This window comes from Oncorhynchus kisutch, linkage group LG11, assembly GCF_002021735.2.
Source record: "Oncorhynchus kisutch isolate 150728-3 linkage group LG11, Okis_V2, whole genome shotgun sequence".
NCBI lineage: Eukaryota > Metazoa > Chordata > Actinopteri > Salmoniformes > Salmonidae > Oncorhynchus > Oncorhynchus kisutch.
In genome coordinates this window covers 34723807-34743439 of record NC_034184.2, presented here as the reverse complement: position 1 = coordinate 34743439, position 19633 = coordinate 34723807, and the positions used below count along the sequence as shown (strand labels likewise).

The window sequence follows — 19633 nt, the reverse complement described above, 5'->3', positions numbered from 1 at the left end:
CTGTCTCTCAGTTTTATAGCATGCATCTACTGCATACTTCACAGATGGAAGCAGGTGGTTTGATTTTAGAGGGCCACATCTCTTCTTCCAAGGCCCTTGGATTCAGCTTTTGTCATTGATATTACAAAAGTATCCCACATAATCACTGAAAACTAATCATGTAAGGAATTCAGACTCTCTTCATACAATGATTACTGTTATAGGTGCAAAGCAACAGGAGCTCTAGTCTCTCTCCATTCCCCCTACTTCACAATTTGTCATTATCGTGTTAAAGGGCCTGGTGGGGATTGGTATGAAAAGATAACCTTTTTTCAATTTGGAGGCTTAAGTGGAAGGAAGGTCCTTGGGAGAGGGTTCTTTTGTTTTGGCGTGGAAGGAGTGGGGACTGTGGCTATATGCAGATGTGCTGCTGGTAACTAACATCTGCTCTCCCTGTGGGCATTGTCATGGCGCCAGCCTGTAGTGAAAAGGCCCCTTCAGTAAAGCCCTAATGACCCTGCTGCCCTTTCCTCTCTAGGGGAAACACTTTGGAATGAACTTGAGACCTCTGTTACCTTGCCCTATTTAAGTCTTTTAGGGTGGGTCAAGAGCAGATTTCCGCAATATGCGGCCTGCGGGTCTGTGATTTTATTTGGCCCCCCCAAGTTTTCTGAGCAAGTTTTTATTTTTATTTACAGTGCCTTCACAAAGTATTCATACCCCTTGAAATATTCCACATTTTGTTGTTACAGGATTCAATATATTTTTGTTCTACACATCTACACACAATACCCCATAATGACAAAGTTAAATATATTATTAGACATTTTTGCAAATGTATTAAATTAAATATAAATATCTCATTTACATAAGTATGCTAACCCCTGAGTCAATACTTTGTAGAAGCACCTTTGGAAGCGATTACAGTTTTGAGTCTTTCTGGGGAAGTCTCCAAGAGCTTTCCACACCTGGGTTGTGCAACATTTGCCCATGATTCTTTTCAGAATTTTTCAAGCTCTGTCAAATTGATTGTTGATCATTGCTAGAGAACCATTTTCAGTTCTTGCCATAGATGTTCAAGCAGATTTAAGTCAACTGTAACTCGGCTAGCGCTGTTGCGGTGACCGTATTACCGCCACACTGGCGGTCACGAGTCATGAAGACAGCCAAATTCCATGTGACCGTTTAGTCATGGCTTCTCCAAGAGCTGATGCTGCTGGTGGTCATTAGAAGCCTACCAAACTTGCTAACTGCTTGGTACTCAGCACTCTATTGTCCCTCTAATTACTATGACATCAATGCAAATTGAAAATCTAATCACACACTTCATAAGAGCCACTTCATAAGAGCCCATGAGCTCATGTTGCACAACAATTCTATAGGCTATGCAATTGTGTGAGAAACCGGAGAGATGGCCTCTATTAAAAAGAGGAGGATCCCATTAGCTTTTTATAGGCTAAGCCTACTATATTTATTTCCTAATATTAAGCACATTGCTTATTTTTACAACAGGAGTGTAGCCTACCTGACTGGCATGAAAATGAACCACGGGAAAAGCATCCTCCATTCGCTTTTTAAGTGCGTAGATGACATTCATTTTCCCCCCTGCCCCTGTTTCAAGACAGGTGCATGATAATGATCTATTCGAAATCAAAATAAATTTCACACACATGATTTCATATATGTAAACACAAGATTAAATCAAGAATAGTCTGATGGGGGAGCGGTTTGGGTGCTTCCACATTGCATTTTTGTCCCACCCCCAGTTTTATAATTGGAATGTGATACAAAACGAAGCAAGGGTGTGCTTTAGGACCATGCGGACGCCTCCAAGCGGTTGGGTAGGCTGTCAGGATTATTTATCCGACTGGGGGGATATACAGTGGGGCAAAAAAGTATTTAGTCAGCCACCAATTGTGCAAGTTCTCCCACTTAAAAATATGAGAGGCCTGTAATTTTCATCATAGGTACACTTCAACTATGACAGACCAAATTAGGGGAAAAAAATCCAGAAAATCACATTGTAGGATTTTTAGTGAATTTATTAGCAAATTATGGTGGAAAATAAGTATTTGGTCAATAACAATAGTTTATCTCAATACTTTGTTATATACCCTTTGTTGGCAATGACAGAGGTCAAATGTTTTCTGTAAGTCTTCACAAGGTTTTCACACACTTGCTGGTATTTTGGCCCATTCCTCCATGCAGATCTCCTCTAGAGCAGTGATGTTTTGGGGCTGTTGCTGGGCAACACGGCCTTTCAACGTCCTCCAAAGATTTTCTATGGGGTTGAGATCTGGAGACTGGCTAGGCCACTCCAGGACCTTGAAATGCTTCTTACGAAGCCACTCCTTCATTGTCCGGGCGGTGTGTTTGGGATCATTGTCATGCTGAAAGACCCAGCCACATTTCATCTTCCATGCCCTTGCTGATGGAAGGAGGTTTTCACTCAAAATCTCACGATACATGGCCCCATTCATTCTTTCCTTTACACGGATCAGTCGTCCTGGTCCCTTTGCAGAAAAACAGCCTCAAAGCATGATGTTTCCACCCCCATGCTTCACAGTAGGTATGGTGTTCTTTGGATGCAACTCAGCATTCTTTGTCCTCCAAACACGACGAGTTGAGTTTTTACCAAAAAGTTATATTTTGGTTTCATCTGACCATATGACATTCTCCCAATCTTCTTCTGGACCATCCAAATGCTCTCTAGCAAACTTCAGACGGGCCTGGACATGTACTGGCTTAAGCAGGGGGACACATCTGACACTGCAGGATTTGAGTCCCTGGCGGCGTAGTGTGTTACTGATGGTAGGCTTTGTTACTTTGGTCCCAGCTCTCTGCAGGTCATTCACTAGGTCCCCCCGTGTGGTTCTGGGATTTTTGCTCACCGTTCTTGTGATCATTTTGACCTCACGGGGTGAGATCTTGCGCGGAGCCCCAGATCTAGGGAGATTATCAGTGGTCTTGTATGTCTTCCATTTAATTACTCCCACAGTTGATTTCTTCAAACCAAGCTGCTTACTTATTGCAGATTCAGTCTTCCCAGCCTGGTGCAGGTCTACAATTTAGTTTCTGGTGTCCTTTGACAGCTCTTTGGTCTTGGCCATAGTAGAGTTTGGAGTGTGACTGTCTGAGGTTGTGGACAGGTGTCTTTTTATACTGATAACAAGTACAAACAGGTGTCATTAATACAGGTAACATAGGAGCCTCTTAAAGAAGAAGTTACAGTTCTGTGAGAGCCAGAAATCTTGCTTGTTTGTAGATGACCAAATACTTATTTCCCACCATAATTTGCAAATAAATTCATTAAAAGTCCTACAATGTGATTTTTTTGGATTTTTTCATTTTGTCTGTCATAGTTGAAGTGTACCTATGATTAACATTACAGGCCTCTCATCTTTTTAAGTGGGAGAACTTGCACAATTGGTGGCTGCCTAAATACTTTTTTGCCCCACTGTATATACATACATACAGTTGAAGTCAGAAGTTTACATACACTTAAGTTGGAGTCATTAAAGCTCATTTTTAAGTAATTGTTCCAACAATTGTTTGCAGACAGATTATTTCACTGTATCAGAATTCCAGTGGGTCAGAAGTTTACATACACTAAGTTGACTGTGGCCATCACAAATCCCTGACCTCAATACCATAGAAAATATGTGGGCAGAACTGAAAATGCGTGTGCGAGCAAGGAGGCCTACAAACCTGACTCAGTTACACCAGCTCTGTCAGTGGAAATGGGCCAGAATTCACTCAACTTATTGTGGGAAGCTTGTGGAAGGCTACCGGAAACGTTTGACCCAAGTTAAACAATTTTAAAGGCAATGCTACCAAATACTAATTGAGTGCATGTAAACTTCTGACCCACTGGGAATGTGATGAAAGAAATCAAAGCTGAAATAAATCATTCTCGCTTCCATTATTCTGACATTTCACATTTTTAAAAGAAAGTGGTGATCCTAAATGACCTAAGACAGGAATTTTACGAGGATTAAATGTCAGGAATTTTGGAAAAACTGAGTTTAAATGTATTTGGCGCAGGTGTATGTTAACTTCCGACTTCAACTGTATATAACGTAGGTTCGTGACGTAATGACTCCACGTAAAATTTGTTGCTACACCTGCAACAGCATTCCTAACCTAGCCCACAATGTCTGCTGTGTGGATCGAGCAGTCACAAATCGAGCAGTCATTTGAAAGAGTAAGAACATTTCAGCGAGACAACTCAGGCGAAATCCATTAATGCCAAAATAATTAAATGAATTTTCCTTGACAATCAACCGTTCTCTGTCGAGGGTGATATTGTCTTTCACGACTAGTCGAGCACCGGTACACACTAACGTTACCAAGTGTGCTATTGTTCAAATCAAATTGTATTAGTCAAATGCGCCGAATACAACATACAATAAAATTTGATCTGAACAATAGCGCACTTGGTAATATTAGTGTGTACCGGTGCTTTTACCTTACAGTGAAATACTTACTTAAGAGCCTCTAACCAACCATGCAGTTCTTTATAGGCACTTTAGTATTGCCAGTGTAACAGTATAGCTTCCGTCCCTCTCCTCGCTCCGACCTGGGCTCGAACCAGGAACACAACGACAACAGCCACCCTCGAAGCAGCGTTACCCATCACTCCACAAAATCCGCGGAGAACAACTTGGAGAACAACTTCTCCAAGTCTCAGAGCGAGTGACGTTTGAAACGCTATTAGCGCGCACCCTAGCCATTTCACATCGGTTACACCAGCCTAATCTCGGAAGTTGATAGGCTTGAAGTCATAAACAGCTGCTAGCAAACGCACGAAAGTGCTTCTTGAATAAATGCTTACGAGCCTGCTGGTGGCTATCATCGCTCAGTCAGACTGCTCTATCAAATCATAGACTTAGTTATAACATGATAACACACAGAAATACGAGCCTTAGGTCATTAATATGGTCGAATCCGGAAACTATCATCTCGAAAACAAGACGTTTATTCTTTCATTCTTTTATCTAATGGGTGGTCTAAGTCTAAATATTCCTGTTACATTGAAGGTTGTGCAATGTTATGTCATAATTACATAAAATTCTGGCAAATTAGGAAGCCCAAACTGTTGCATATACACTGACTTCGTGCAATTAATGCAAGAGAAGTGACACAATTTCACCTGGTTAATATTGCCTGCTATCCTGGATTTATTTTAGCTAAATACGATATGCACCGCATCGATTATATGCAACGCAGGACACGCTAGATTAACTAGTGATTATGATTGATTGATTTTAAAAAGAAAATAAGTTTAATGCTAGCTAGCAACTTACCTTGGCTTACTGCATTCGCGTAACAGGCAGTCTCCTTGTGGAGTGCAATGAGAGGCAGGTGGTTAGAGCGTTGGACTGTAAGGTTGCAAGATTGAATCCCCCGAGCTGACAAGGTAAAAATCTGTCGTTCTGCCCCTGAATGAGGCAGTTAACCCACCGTTCCTAGGCCGTCATTGAAAATAAGAATGTATCCTTAACTGACTTGCCTAGTTAAATAAAGATTAAATAAAGGTGTAAAAAAAAAAGGCCAAATCGGTGTCCAAAAATAAGCTTGAAATCGGCCCGAATTAATCGGCCATTCCGATTAATCGGTCGACCTAGTATGTACGTAAGGTCACTGTGGGGAAGACATCATTGATGCACTTATTGATGAAGCCAATGACTGATGTGGTGTAACCCGGAACATATTCCAGTCTGTGCTAGCAAAACAGTCCTGTAGCTTAGTGTTTGCCTCCTCTGACCACTTTTTTATTGACCTAGTCACTGGTGCGTCCTGCTTTAATTTTCGCTTGTAAACAAGAATCAGGAGGATAGAATTATTGTCAGATTTGACAAATAGAGAGCTTTGTATGTGTCTCTGTGTGTGGAGTAAAGGTGGTCCAAGAGTTTTTTTCCCCCTCTGGTTGTATATTTAACATGCTGATAGAAATTTGGTCAAACTGATTTAAGTTTCCCTGCATTAAAGACCCTGGCTACTGGGAGCGCCGCCTCTGGATGAGCGTTCTCTTGTTTGCTTTTTGCGGAATACAGCTCATTCAATGCTGTCTTAGTGCCAGCCTCTGACTGTGGGGGTGTGTAAACAGCTACAAAGAATACAGTTGAGGACTCTCTCAGTAGGTAGTGTGGTCTACAGCTTATCATGAGATACTCTACCTCTTCCTGAGATATCGTGCACCAGCTGTTGTTTACAAAAATACATCGACCGTCGCCCCTTGTCTTACCAGACGCCTCTGTTCCATCCTGCTGGGACATCATATAACCAGCCAGCTCTATGTTGATATTGTCGTCATTCAGCCACGACGCCGTGAAGCATCAAATGTTACAGCTTTTAATGTCCCGTTGGTAGTTTAATCTTCCCAATAACTCTGTGATTTTATTCTCCAAAGATTAAACATTTGCTAGCAGAATGGAGGGAAATTGGGGGTTTATTCGATCGCCTACGAATTCTCAGAATTCCCATTTACGCAGATCACGGGGATCGGGGCCTGTTTCCGAGGAAGCAATATATCCTTCGCGTCGGGCTCGTCAGATTCATGAAAGGGAAAAAAACGATTCTGCTAGTCCGTGCTGAGTAATCGTACTCCTGATGTCTAGAAGTTATTTTCGGTCATAAGAGACTGTAGCGGCAACATTTTTGGTACAAAATAAGTTTAAAGAAAAAAACAAGTTACAAAAAAACACAATCGGCTGGGGGCACGTAAAACGCCTGCCTTCTCCGGCACCATCTTACCAGATGTTACCCTACCGGAGTTACACAGCAATTGCTTCACTGTTTGTTCTTCATGACATACTATGGAATGCCATTTGGAGCTTTGCATGTCAAAAAAGATGCACGTCAAATAACACTATTTGACATGTTAAATAAACTTTTAATTTGTGCAAGCCAAGCACCACCACTACTATCAGTAGCACTGTCAAATCTGTACAAAAAAGTCTGCAAACACTGGCCAAGAACAACATTTACAATACCATGTTGGTAATAAAGCATTATTTGTTCTAACGCAACTTCTGGGGTAGCTTGCTTGCTCTAGCTTGGTACCTAGCTTGCACCAATACAACCAGCAAGAAACCAGTAGAAACTGCAGTCATTTTCACTATTCTTAGGAATGATTTAGGAATCCTTGTGAGTAAGTATTGGCTAGGTTGCCACTTGTTGTTCGCCTACTGAAATTGAACTTCAGTTCATGAAAATAAATAGTTGGCCAGCTACTTAACCCTGTTGCCCAAAGCTAATATTATAAGCAGCCAGTTAGCTTCATCTGGCTAGTGAGGCTTGACCTGACCGGGTTATGTGTTGTGAAGCTAGGATTAGGCACAATAGTGGAATTTGTGGGGGTGCCTTCAAAATAAAAGTACCTATTTGACAGTGATGCATCTTTAGACTAGATAATGTTAAACACGGTTGGAATGTGAAGCAATGAAATGGGGTATCGGTCTACTTGGTGACACCCACAGAACACAACTGTGAAGAGTTTAGGCAAATATTAGCTTTGTAGCTCTTATCGTGGGACTGTGACTGTATGAAATATCCTCCACAGTCAGCCAATTGTGTGAATTGACATTCATATTGCACTGTACAGCTTTACCTAAGGATAGGGGATCAATGAAATTGGGTATCAGTCTACTCAATTTCCAAGCTATTTTTTTCCCAACGTCCTACTAAGTATGCCCCAATGCAATTCTAAAGTATAGTATATATAGTGGGATTTAAACAGATCTTTGTCAAATTAACATAGTATTTTGTTGATTTTATATAACATTCCAACCCCGTTTAGCATGATCTATTCAATTATGGCATCCTTTGACTATTTCTATGCATTTGCATCTCCTGCCATTGACATACTTTTATTTAACGGCTGACGACGAAGTCCACTATTGTGGCTAATCTCTAATCCTTATTGTGGCTAGCTTCACATAGACATAGACCGCCATTAATCAAATAAGAACTGTCTTATAAATTAGGGTTATTTTAGATGATGACACCTAGCTATATTGTTAGCTAGCTAACTATAGCTACTGAAACAGATTATGTTGTTTTGCTATGTTTTTGGGAAGAACATTGTTTACATCCATGAGCTAGCTAGCTTTTTTTATGACCAGCACTGTAGGTGTGCTAGACAACTTTACCAGCATCATGGCATATGTATCGATGAATCGCTGTGACTTATGAAATACGAGTGATAGTGTAATCAATGTGTAATAACTAAGTAAACATTTTTATGAATGCGTTAAATTATCATGTGATATCAGTCATATTCAGGTCCTGATTGGTCAACAAGCTTATTTGACACGTCAAATCGTGTTATTTGACGTACCTTTTTTGACGTTCATAAACCCAAACAGTTCCACAGACATCCTGGTTGAGAATTAAACAAATGAACTACGAAACTGCACAGCAAGTAAGTGAAAGAAATAGGTTTTGATGATGTTTTACTGGAAATGGGGACATACGTAAATGCTTGGTTTACAAGAGATATCTTTGGACAACATCCAAAGTGTAATCAGTAGGCTTGGGCGGTATACCGTATGCCGGGGTATTTGGAAATAGCCACGGGATGGTTTTTCAGTACCGTCAATACTGTTGAAACTATTTAATATAAAAAAAGTTTATAAAAAGTTTAATTTATACATTTACTTATTTGTAGCATTTTAAGTCAACATGTGCAATGCGTTAGGCGATAAAGCAGATCGTGTTCCTATTTCACCTGTCACATCATTTTACATTTTGAAGCTTACTTAGTTCCCCAGCACAGTTGAGCCAGTCACTTGTTTAACTTCTTATGGGCAGCGTCCCACCTGGCCAACATCCGGTGAAATTGCAGGGCGCGAAATTCAAACTACAGAATTATAAATATTTAACTTCCATAAAATCAGTGTAATACATCAAAATAAAGCTTAACTTCTTGTTAATACAGCCTCTGTATCGGGTTTCAAAAAGGCTTTATGGCGAAAGCACACCATGCGATTATCTGAGGACAGCGCCCCAAGCATACAAAACCATAAAAAACATATTTCAACCAGGCAAGTCAGAAATAGTGATATAAAAATGCCTTACCTTTGATCTTCTTCTGCTGGCACTCCAAAAGGTCCCAGTTACATCACAAATGGTCCTTTTGTTCGATAATGTCCTTCTTTATATCCATAAAAATTCAGTTTAGCTGGCACGCTTCAGTCAATAATCCACCCAGTTTCACTCCATCAAAATACAAACAAAATGAATCCCAAACGTTACTAATACATTTTTCCAAACAAGTCAAACAACGTTTATTATAAAATCTTAGGTACCCTAATACGTAAATAAATAATACAATTTAAGACGTAGAATCTTTAATGTCTTTACCGGAGAAAAATACCAAAGAACGCTCTCTCATTCACGCGCTTGGAAACACTACAGCCAAAATGGGAGCCACCTAGAAAAACTACAATTTCTGGCTCATTTTTCCAAAAACCAGCCTGAAACTCTTTCTAAAGACTGTTGACATCTAGTGGAAAACCTAGGAACTGCAACCTGGGAGGACTTTGCCTTATAATAAAAGTGACAGCCATTGAAAATAGTGGTAGGCTGAAAATAAAAATAATTTGTGATGGTTTGTCCTCTGAGTTTCGCCTGCCATATCTGTTATTTTATACTCGCAGACATTATTTTAACAGTTTTAGAAACTTTAGTGTTTTCTATCCAAATCTACCAATTATATGCATATCCTAGCTTCTGGGCCTGAGTAACAGGCAGTTTACATTGGGCACACTTCATCCAGATGTGAAAATACTGCCACCTACCCAAGAGAGGTTAATTAATAATGTCCTGTAAAAGTCATGTAAAATCCATAGATTAGGGCCTAATGAATTTATTTTGATTGAGTGATTTCATTATATGAACTGTGATCTTTGAAATTGTTGCATGTTGCGTTTTATATATTGTGTAGCTTTCTGCTGTGTTTGAGAAGGCAAACCCCTTTTGGATTAGTTATTTGTACAGCTGCCACTGTTATCTTGATTTCTTTGTGTTCTTTTCTCCTCTCCGTTCTCACCCGTCTGCTCCTCCCCCCTCTTCTCCAATCAGGTCAGGCAGGCCTGTTGCCCTAGCGGCTCCAGAATCCACACAGACACAGCGTGCTCCTGGAGAGCCAGTACTGCATGCGTCAAAACTTTGTTCATTTGCACACATTGTTCACATTCGCTTGTAAATGTCCAAACTCAACAAAAATTACATTCGGTAGCACCTACCTATATACAGTATATCATAAAAGTGAGTACACCCCTCACATTTTTGTAAATATTTGAGTATATCTTTTCATGTGACAACACTGAAGAAATGACACTTTGCTACAATGTGAAGTAGTGAGTGTACAGCTTGTATAACAGTGTACATTTGCTGTCCCCTCAAAATAACTCAACACACAGCCATTAATGACTAAACCGCTGGCAACAAAAGTGAGTACACCCCTAAGTGAAAATGTCCAAATTGGGCCCAATTAGCCATTTTCCCCTCCCCGGTGTCTAAACCGCTGGCAACAAAAGTGAGTACACCCCTAAGTGAAAATGTCCAAATTGGGCCCAATTAGCCATTTTCCCCTCCCCGGTGTCATATGACACGTTAGTGTTACAAGGTCTCAGGTGTGAATGGGGAGCAAGTGTGTTAAATTTGGTGTCATCGCTCTAACACTCCCTCATACTGACTGGTCACTGGAAGTTCAACATGGCACCTCATGGCAAAGAACTCTCTGAGGATTTGAAAAAAATTAATGTTGCTCTACATAAAGATGGCCTGGGCTATAAGAACATTGCCAAGAGCCTGAAACTGAGCTGCAGCACAGTGGCCAAGACCATACAGTGGTTTAACTGGACAGGTTCCACTCAGAATAGTCCTCGCCATGGTCGACCAAAGAAGTTGAGTGCACGTGCTCAGCGTCATATCCAGAGGTTGTCTTTGGGAAATAGACGTATGAGTGCTGCCAGCATTGCTGCAGAGGCTGAAGGGGTGGGGGGTCAGCCTGTCAGCGCTCAGACCATACGCCGTACACTGCATCAAATTGGTCTGCATGGCTGTCGTCCCAGAAGGAAGCCTCTTCTAAAGATGATGCACAAGAAAGCCCGCAAAGTTTGCTGAAGACAATCAGACTAAGGACATGGATTACCTGAACCATGTCCTGTGGTCTGATGAGACCAAGATAAACTTATTTGGTTCAGATGGTGTCAAGCGTGTGTGGCGGCAACCAGGTGAGGAGTATAAAGACAAGTGTGTCTTGCCTACAGTCAAGCATGGTGGTGGGAGTATCATGGTCTGGGGCTGCATGATTGCTGCAGGCACTGAGGAGCTACAGTTCATTGAGGGAACCATGAATGCCAACATGTAATGTGACATACTGAAGCAGAGTATGATCCCCTCCCTTCGGAGACTGGGCCGCAGGGCAGTATTCCAACATGATAACGACCCCAAACACACCACTGCCTTGCTTCCTTGAATCTGAGGGTAAAGGTGATGGACTGGCCAAGCATGTCTCCAGACCTAAACCCCATTGAGCATCTGTGGGGCATCCTCAAACGGAAGGTGGAGGAGTGCAAGGTCTCTAACATCCACCAGCTCCGTGATGTCGTCATGGAGGAGTGGAAGATGACTAGTGGCAACCTGTGAAGCTCTGGTGAACTCCATGCCCAAGAGGGTTAAGGCAGTGCTGGAAAATGATGGTGGCCACACAAAATATTGACACTTTGGGCCAAATTTGGACATTTTCACTTAGGGGTGTACTCACTTTTGTTGCCAGCGGTGTGTTGAGTTATTACGACGGGACAGCAAATGTACACTGTTATACAAGCTGTAGGTGAAGGAGTCAAGCGCAGGAGAGCAGAGATGTCCAAGTAGCGTCTTTTTAATAGACAAGTCCACAACAATAGGGCCAGGTACAATACCAAATAAATGCCCACGACAAAAGGGAACACAGTTACTCATAGAAGGAGAAAAAAACAACGCTCCTTAAACTTCTACACAATCGGTATATACATGAAAATAACTGAGGCACAACCCCAACGAGCAACATGAAACGAATAATCCCGCACAAAGCTAAGGAGGCAACGGGGTAATTATACACACAGAAATGAAAGCAAATGAAACCAGGTGTGAAAGAACCAAAGACAAAACAAACGGAAAGGGAAAAATTAATCGGTGATGGCTAGTAGGGCGGCGACGCCGAACACCGCCCGAACAGGGAGAGGAACCACCTTTGGTGGAAGTCGTGACAATACCGCCCAATCCTAGTAATTAGTAACTTGCTCAAAGGGATATTTTATTCAATGTCTGCTCTTTTTTTAAAATTTTGAGCCATTTACCAGTAGGTGCCCTTCGTTACGAGCATTGGAAAACATCCTTGATCTTTGTGGTTGAATCTGTGTTTGAAATGCACTGCTCAACTGCGGGACCTTACAATTATATTTATGTGTGGGGTACAGAGATGAGGTAGTCATTAAAAAAACATGTTTAACACTATTATTGCACACAGTCCCTGCAACTTATTAGGTGACTTTTTAAGCAAATGTTTACTCCTGATGTTATTTAGGCTTGCCTAACAAAGGGGTTGAATACTTAATGCCACAAGACATTTGAGTTTTCCATTTGTAATTCATTTGTAACATTTTCGAAACACATAATTCCAATTTGACATGGAGTATTGTGTGTGGGCCAGTGATGGCAAATCAAAATTGTATCCATTTTAAATTTAAGTCCAGGGCTGTGAAAACTTTCTGAAGGCATTGTATATACAGTGTACTGTATATAGTTTTTGGTGTTGGACATAAGACTGCAAAATCACCACGAAATCATCTCAGTTATTTTAATTTAGGAAATCTGTTCCCAAGTATTTGCTCTCATAAATAGAGAGGCATATGTGATCGTATCCCAATTTAATCAAGGTTTGAAATTTATCTGTTTTTGTCAAATGCTATATCTGTTTGAAATTTTAACGTTCAATTTGCAGTGTACAAATGATTTATAACTATGTTCTGGCCCCCGAAACATCTGCTCAAGGAAAAATCGGCCCACGATGAATGGATTTGGGGACCTGTGGCATTGGAATGTTTTGATTTCAAAGTTGCTAAATTTGACTTTTCATTGAAGTGTCTGCCTTTCTTTAACCTACATATTCCTACTGTTATTCTTAGAAAATGTGTGCTAAACAGTGTACAGTCTCTCCTTCTCCCATACTCTCTCTTTCACCCCTCCCTACCTCTATCCATCCTCCCTGTTGGGGGTTGAACTTCCGCTCACTTATCCCTGGCATTTATGTATTCGGATACAAAATGAGTGTTTTGCCCCTCCCGGCAGACGCATCACATGCAGAATCACAATGCACATGGCAGCTAATATCAGAGTGTTTGATTTATCACTGCAAACCAGCGATTTTGTATTTATGACATCCCATTGCGGCATGTGTACCTATTGGTGGAAATGAAGAGTTATGCGTGAAGGGGAGCCATGGAGTCGCTGTGTTGGAACTAATCTCAGGTGGATGTGAAGGCACAGTCGAGTGAACATGATGCGTATTGTAAAAACTCAAGTAGAGAAGGCAATAGGCCAAGTGCCAGTGTGCCACTATTTCACGTAAAATTAAGATCACTGTATTTTGACTCATTTGGATCCAACTGAAGGGTGATTGCTGTAATGCACAGCTCTAAAATAAAACTTTGTTCACCAGATTTTCTACTTGGGAATTTGTGTAGTTGGGTGCCTTTCAGGCACTGGTGATTTGTAGTTGCATTTAGATGCAGATGTTTCCAACACACCTAATAGGCGTGTAACACACTAAACATGTCTGGACATGGTGGTTGTGAATGTAAGGATCTACTTAAATGAACAGCTGGTGTCTGAAAAGAGGGCGATTGCAACATATGCTGTGAACAATCTGTCATAAACTGATCATTTGACATATTTTATGCCAATGTTATGATAGTGTTATGATAGGCTTCTTAATGCATGAAACATATTTTTTTCTTCAAATAATTGAATGTGTTGATGTCAGGTTGATGTCTATTATACACATGTAACGTCAATCTGTGTTTGAACAGGATGTCGACAGGTATTTGAAGTCACACAATTGACTGGTAAAGGAATTACAAGTATTAATTAGTGATGCACCGATATGACATTTTGGCCAGTACCGATATCCAATATTTTCCTTGACCAAAAAGACGATACCGATATTAAAAATTTTAGCGGCCTTTTTAAGCATTCTAGTACAGTTAAATAGTTAACACACACACATGAACGCAGCGGTCTAAGGCACTGCATCTCAGTGCAACAGGCATCACTACAGTCCCTGGTTCGAATCCAGGCTGTATCACATCTGGCCGTGATTGGGAGTCCCATAGGGCGGCACACAATTGACGGAAAAATGGCCCCTGGGAGAAGAAGGCAGACATTTTAAGTGTCCCCAACCATTTGTTTTTTTTGTTCGTTTATTTATTATTTTTTTAAACTTATTTTGTCAAAATAATGTTGCCACTACCATCTCTTATGACCGAAAATAACTTATGGACATCATGACTGCTATTACTCACCATGGACTGGCAGAATCGTTTTTTTCCTTTAGCTAGTCTGACGGGCCCGACGCGAATGATATACTGCTTTCTCGAGAACAGGCCCAGATCCCCGTGATTTGTGTGAAGAGATGGCGGAGAAAAAAGAGCCAAGAGGCGCACTGCCTTCTGAGAATTCGTAGGCGATTGAATAAACCCCCACTTCCTTCCATTCTGCTAGCAAACGTGTAATCTTTGGAGAATAAAATCAATGACCTATGCGCAAGATTAAACTACCAACGGGACTTTCAAAACTGTAATATCTTATGCTTCACGTAGTTGTCTGAACGACGACAATATCAACATGGTTATACGCTGTACCAGCAGGAAGAACAGCTGCGTCTGGTAAGACGAGGGGCGGCGGTCTATGTATTTTTGTAAATAACAGCTGATGCATGATATCTAAGGAAGTCTGAAACTATTGCTCGCCTGAGGTAGAGTTTCTCATGATAAGATGTAGACCTATACTATCTACCGAGAGAGTTTTCATCTGTATTCTTTGAAGCTGTTTACATACCACCACAGTCAGAGGCTGGCACTAAGACAGCATTGATTGAGCTACATTCCGCCACAAGCAAACAAGAAAACGCTCACTCAGAGGCGGCGCTCCTTGTAGCCGGGTACTTTAATGCAGGGAAACTTAAATCCGTTTTACCAAATTTCTCTCAGCATGTTAAATGTGCAACCAGAGGGAAAAAACTAACTACACACAGAGACGCATAAAAAGCTCTCCCTTGCCTTCCATTTGGCAAATGTGACATAATTCCATCCTCCTGATTCCTGCTTAGAAGCACAAATTAAAGCACTAGATCAATAAAAAAGTGGTCAGATGAAGCAGATGCTAAGCTAGAGGACTGTTTTGCTAACACAAACTGGAATATGTTCTGGGATTCCTCCGATGGCATTGAGGAGTACACAACATCAGTCATTGTCTTCATCAATAAGTGCATCGACGATGTCGTCCCCACAGTGACATACGTACATACCCCAACCAAAAGCCATGGATTACAGGCAGCATCCGCACTGAGCTAAAGGCTAGAGCTGCCGCTTTCAAGGAGCGGGACTTTAACCCAGAAGCTTATGAGAAATTATGCTATGTCCTCCCACGAACCATCAAACAGGCAAAGCGTCAACACAGGGCTAAGATTGAATCGTACTACACCGGCTCTGATGCTCGTTGGATGTGGCAGGGCTTGCAAACCATTAGACTACAAAGGGAAGCACAGCCAAGAGCTGCTCAGTGACACGAGCCGAGTAGATCACCGTAGTGCCTGTGCCCAAGAACACTAAGGTACCCTAACGACCCGTAGCATTCACGTCTGAGGGCCATGAAGTGCTTTGAAAGGCTGGTCAAGGCTCACATCAACACCAACAGATCCACAAATGATGCAATCTCCATTGCACTCCACACTGCCCTTTCCCAACAGGACAAAAGGAGCACCTATGTGAGAATGCTATTCATTGACTACAGCTCAGCTTTCAAAATCTTAGTGCCCTCAAAGGTCATCAGTAAGCTAAGGACGCAGGGACTAAACACCTCCCTCTGCAACTGGATCCAGGACTTCCTGACGGGCCGTCCCCAGGTGGTAAGGGTAGGTAACAACACATTCACCACGCTGTTCCTCAGCATGGGGCCCTCTCAGGGGTGCGTGCTCAGTCCCCTCCTGTATTCCCTGTTCACTCATGACTACACGGCCAGGCACGACTCCAACACCATCATTGCCGATGACACAACAGTGGCAGGCCTGATCACCGACAACGACGAGACAGCCTATAGGGAGGAGGTAAGAGACCTGGCCGTCTGTTGCCAGGACAACATATTCCTCAATGTGATCAAGACAAAGGAGATGATTGTGGACTTCAGGATAAAGAGGACTGAGCACGCTCCCATTCTCATTGATGGGGCTGCAGTGGAGTAGGTTGAGAGCTTCAAGTTCCTTGGTATCCAATTCACCAACAAACTAACATGTTCCAAGCACACCAAGACAGTCGTGAAGAGGGCATGAAAAAACCTTTTCCACCTCAGGAGGCTGAAAAGATTTGGCATGGATCCTCAGATCCTCAAAAGGTTCTACTGCTGCACCATCGAGAGCATCCTGACTAGTTGCATCACTTCCTGGTATGGCAACTGCCCGGCCTCCGATCGCAAGGCACTACAGAGGGTAGTGCGAATAGCCCAGTACATCACTGTGGCCAAGCTTCCTGCAATCTAGGACCTCTATACCAGGCAGTGTCAGAGGAAAGCCCTGGAAATTGTCAATGACTCCAGCCACCCTAGTCATAGAATGTTCTCTCTGCTACCGCATGGCAAGCGGTGCTGGAGCGCCAAGTCTAGGTCCAAGAGGCTTCTAAACAGCTTCTACCCCCAAGCCATGAGACTCCTGAACACCTACTCAAAAGGCTACCCAGACTATTTGCACCCCCGACCCCCTTTACACTGCTGCTATTCTCTGTTGTTATCATCTAAGCATAGTCACTTTAATAACTCTACCTACATGTATATATTACCTCAACTAACCGGTGCCCCCGCACATTGACTCTGTACCGTTACCCCTCTGTATGTACAGTTGAATTCGAAAGTTTACATACACCTTAGCCAAATACATTTAAACTCAGTTTTTCACAATTCCTGACATTTAGTCAAAGTAAAAAATCCCTGTCTTAGGACAGTTAGGATCACCACCATTTTAAGAATGTGAAATGTCAGATTAATAGTAGAGAGAGTGATTTACTTAAGCTATTATTTCTTTCATCACATTCCCAGTGGGTCAGAAGTTTACATGAGCTCAAATAGTATTTGGTAGCATTGCCTTTAAATTGTTTAACTTGGGTCAAATGTTTGTGTAGCCTTCCACAAGCTTCCCACAATCAGTTGGGGGAATTATGTCCCTTTCCTCCTGACAGAGCTGGTGTAACTGAGTCAGGTTTGTAGGCCTCCTTGCTCGCACACACTTTTTCAGTTCTTCACACACATTTTCTATGGGATTGAGGTCAGGGCTTTGTGATGGCCACTCCAATACCTTGACTTTGTTGTCCTTAAGCCATTTTGCCACAACTTTGGAAGTATGCTTGGGGTCATTGTCCATTTGGAAGACCCATTTGCGACCAAGCTTTAACTTCCTGACTGATGTCTTGAGATGTTGCTTCAATATATACACGTAATTTTCCTCCCTCATGTTGCCATCTATTTTGTGAAGTGCACCAGTCCCTCCTGCAAAAAAGCACCCCCACAATATGATGCTGCCACCCCCGTGCTTCACGGTTGGGATGGTGTTCTTCGGCTTGCAAGCCTCCCCCTTTTTCCTCCAAACAATAGATGGTCATAATGTTCAAACAGTTCTATTTTTGTTTCATCAGACCAGAGGAAATTTCTCCAGAAAGTACGATCTTTGTCCCCATGTGCAAACCGTAGTCTGGCTTTTTTTATGGCAGTTTTTGATCAGTGGCTTCTACTTTGCTGAGCGGCCTTTCAGGTTATGTCAATATAGGGCTTGTTTAACTGTGTATATAGATACTTTTGTACCTGTTTCCTCCAGCATCTTCACATCTTTCGCACCAGAGAATGTTCATCAGTAGGAGACAGAACGCGTCTCCTTCCTGAGCGGTATGACGGCTGTGTGGTCCCATGGTGTTTATACTTGAGTATTATTGTTTGTACAGATGAATGTGGTACCTTCAGGCGTTTGGAAATTGCTCCCAAGGATGAACCAGACTTGTGGAGGTCTGCAATTTTCTTTCTGATGTCCTGGCTGATTTCTTTTGATTATCCCATGATGTCAAGCAAAGAGGCACTGAGTTTGAAGGTAGGCCTTGAAATACATCTGCAGGTGCACCTCCAATTGACTCAATTGATGTCAATATGTGTCAGCAGCTTCTAAAGCCATGACATCATTTTCTGGAATTTTCCAAGCTGTTTAAAGGCACAGTCAGCTTAGTGTATGTAAACTTCTGACCTACTGGAATTGTGATACAGTGAATTATAAGTGAAATAATCTGTCTGTAATCAATTGTTGGAAAAAATACTTGTCATGCACAAAGTAGATTTCCTAACCAACTTGCCAAAACTATAGTTTGTTAACAAGAAATGTGTGGAGTAGTTGAAAAACGAGTTTTAATGACTCCAACCTAAGTGTATGTAAACTTCCTACTACAACTGTAGTCTCGCTATTGTTATTTAACTGCTGCTCTTTAATTGCTTGTTACTTTTATTTCATTCTTATCTATATTTTTTAAAACTGCATTGTTGGCTAGGGGCTCGTAAGTAAGCATTTCACTGTAAGGTCTACATCTGTTATATCCATGCTTCTACACCTGCATTGCTTGCGGTTTGAGGTTTTAGGCTGGGTTTCTGTACAGCACTTTGATGTAAGAAGGGCTTTATAAATACATTTAATTTATTCACCGCATGTGCCTAATAAAATTTGATTTGACAATTGGCAAACGTCCGGATCGTCACTGTAAATATGAATTTGTTTTTAACTGACTTGCCTAGATAAATGAAGGTTACACAAACACACACCACACTGACCAGAAAGTTATTTTGTTGGCATTTACCTATGTCTCCATTACCAGTAAAACATAATCAAACCCTTTTTTTTTTTTCATTTAATTGCTGTGCTGTTTCGTTGTTCATTTGTTCAGTCGTTTCATTCTCAACCAGGATTTCCATGGAACACCGTTTAGGTCTATGCATGTAAAAACAAATGCATGCCAAATAACATGATTTGACATGTCAAATAAGCTTGTTGACCAATCAGGACCTGAATATGACTGCACTCCTTGTATCCTTATACTCCTTTTTAACATATAATTTAGCTCTAGCTGAATTCACCAAGTGTTTCTCAAAGGCAAAAGCACACACCTCTTTAGTAAGTTACCGTAGGAAGGCTTCTGAGACCGTTTGACTACCCTGCGATTGTGCAATGCATTATGGAGAGGAGTTAATTAGTGTGAAATGACAATATACCCCTTCTGCTTAGGGAGGACATTTGTAGCCTGATGTCACTCACAGCTTTTCAAAATTGCTGTTCCAGGAGCTGTATCCCTAAAATAACGATTGATTT

At 41.6% G+C, this 19633-nt stretch overlaps 1 protein-coding gene across 1 annotated transcript in view; it reads left to right on the top strand.

Annotated features, from left to right (window-relative positions):
• LOC109898862 (C-terminal-binding protein 2) overlaps positions 1–19633 on the top strand; it is a 131611-nt gene that overhangs the window by 1207 nt on the left and 110771 nt on the right. The window lies entirely within an intron of this gene.